Below are 2,721 nucleotides of genomic sequence, written 5' to 3'. Positions count from 1 at the left end.
ACACAGGGTGGCAAATGCCAGGCTCCATAGTGCCACGTAGTGAGCACAGAGCCCACTAGAAGACGTTGGGCCCTCAGTCACCCTCATGAAGTCTGTTTCTGATTGTTTGGTCATTCACACCAGTGTCCTGTTGGAGGTTATTTTGTAGCTCTGGCAGTGCTCATTATGTTCCTCCTTGCACAAAGGTGCAGATACTGGTTCTGCTCCTGTCTCCTGGAATCTCCTCCATGCTCTTGACACTGTGCTGGGAGACACAGCAAACCTGATGATGATGTCACATTGATGTGCCAGCCTGGAGGAGCTGGACTACCTGCACAACCTCTGTAGGGTCCAGGTATCACCTCACACTACCAGCAATGACACTGACCCTAAGAAAACGCAAAATAGTGAAAACACGGAAAAGCTGAGGAGGGGAAAGACTTCAGAGGACCTCGTCTGTAAAACCATCCCTGTTTTGGGGTTTGTCACTCTGATCTCTGCCATGCACAGTGTGTTCCTTTAAGCTGTGTGCACTCAGTGCTTATGCCTGATGTATTCTTATTATAATGATTCAACCTTCGAGGAGTCATTTTGAGGCATTTATTTGATGTCTGAGTTTTCAAATGTTTATTTGGTGCAATTAGTTTATAATGTGGGGACCTCTGTGACAGGAAGGACTGATATTAAAGCCTTTCTCATCATTATCATTATTTCAAAAACATAATTTCTGGGTCCAGTAAGAGAATTACACTGATGTGCTTTTACAAGACCGATCAGTTGGAGAATGTTGGTGGTAAAAAAAATTCTCCCATTCACATATAACTTACACAAGAAGAATTTTTAACATCACAGTTTTGTATGATAGCTGCTCAGTGGACCAAAGGTTAAAGGTATCATTTCTGTTATTAAAGCAAAAGACTGGTTATCCCCTGTTAAGGTACTTTGAGGTCAGTATATATGGACAATGACTTATTCTTTGCAATTTTGCCTCTGTACACCACCACAGGGAATTTTAAACAATCAAATTCAGTTTTAATTCAAGGGGTTTAACAAATGCATTTCATTAACTATTTAAGAATTACAGGCATTTTTATACATAATCGCCAATTTTCAGAGGCTCAAAGGTAATTGGACAACTGACTGACAAGCCTCAGCTGAAGCCTCCTTACTTGTTGTTCCATGGCAAAATAGATAAACAGATAAAAGATCTAAAATTGGTTCAAAGTGTTGAACTTGCCTCTGGTGGCTCTACACTGGAAGTATGAATATGATGTCTGTGAAGGAGAACATCACTAGGCTGAAACACCAAAACAAACCAATCAGGCAGATCACAAAAACTTCAGGAAATTTTAGGAATAGAAATTTAGGCGTAAATAGCTGGTAGAGCAGATCATCTGCTAATCAGAAGATTGGTGGTCCAGTCCCTGGCTGCTCCAGTCTACATGTCAAAGACAGGCTTGTTGTGAATGGTAGATAGAAAACACTTTGACAGAAAGACCATAGCAAAAAGTGCTTGTATGGATGGGTGAAAGAGGCAAGTTGTGTAAAGTGCTTTGAGTTCTCAGATAGAGTAGAAAAGTGCTATATAACCTTCTTAAAAAGAAGGAATGAACTTGTCAGTATAGCAAGACCACAGAAACCTGAAGTGGATGATGACAGAATTATTTCCATCGTTAAGGAAAATAACTTCAGAACATTTAGCTAAGTCAGGAACGCTCTCAAAGAGCCTGGCATCTTAGTGTCAACATCTACAATTAAGTCTGCAAACCACTCAAGAACAGTATCACTGTGCAAGCATTTTTAGATGTTGCCAAAAAATAAAAACATAACAAATAAAGAAAAAATATCTAAACAAGTATGTTCAGTGGTACAAAATTGACTTGCTGCAAAATGAGTGGAAGAGAAAAGCTTGGAGAAGAAAAGGGGCCGATGGTGATCTGAAGCATCCTGTATGATCTGTTAAACATGGTAGATGTCAGTCACCCAATCTCAAAAAGACAGAGCATTGTTTTACAGTTATTACATACAAAACTGAAGGCAGAAAGACCCACAGACAAGCAGCAACTAAAGGTGGCTGTAGTAAAGGCCCAACAGAGCTCCGCAAGAGGAGAGCCAGCATTTTGTGATGCTCATGGTTTCTAGACAGGCAGGTTTTGCATTTTCTCATTTAAAACAGTCCATATTATCTCCTATCCTAAATGTTGTTTTTTCCAGCTACTTTTGATCCTCTGGAAATGGGGGTGCATAATTCCTGCTGTTGGCTGGGAACTGATTTTTATAGACCAGTCCCCATTCTGAATTGGAAAAAGAACCACACTTTTCCAACACATCTAACATTTCAGGCTATATGAAGGCTTTCTCTGGGTGTTTCTTTGCTAATCTTAAAATTTAGTTTTGTCCCAGCATCATAAAAACCTTGTCTGAAACCAGTCATGTCTTTAATATTTCTGGTATTAAATTTTGTTCTATTTGTACGAAAATTTTACACATTTTTTAAAGAGTGAAATTCAGCAAGCTTTTAAAATCTAAGGTTTGAAATTCATAAAAGGTGCAAGACTCTTATTCTGAAATGCCTCTAGAAGTGTTTCCACCAGTGATATTAATTTTTTTTTATTAATTTGACATTAATGAATTGTAAACCGGTTTAGTCCCAACCACACAGCAGATTTCATACTGTCTGTATAGAAGTTTTACTTTGAAAGGTCTCCCCGGAACCCGCCCTTCTTCTGAAACGTGTCGCTT

The sequence above is a fragment of the Pelmatolapia mariae genome, linkage group LG5, assembly GCF_036321145.2.
Source record: "Pelmatolapia mariae isolate MD_Pm_ZW linkage group LG5, Pm_UMD_F_2, whole genome shotgun sequence".
Classification (NCBI taxonomy): domain Eukaryota; kingdom Metazoa; phylum Chordata; class Actinopteri; order Cichliformes; family Cichlidae; genus Pelmatolapia; species Pelmatolapia mariae.
The sequence above is the reverse complement of the archived record's forward strand: the minus strand, read 5'-3'. Positions refer to the sequence as shown.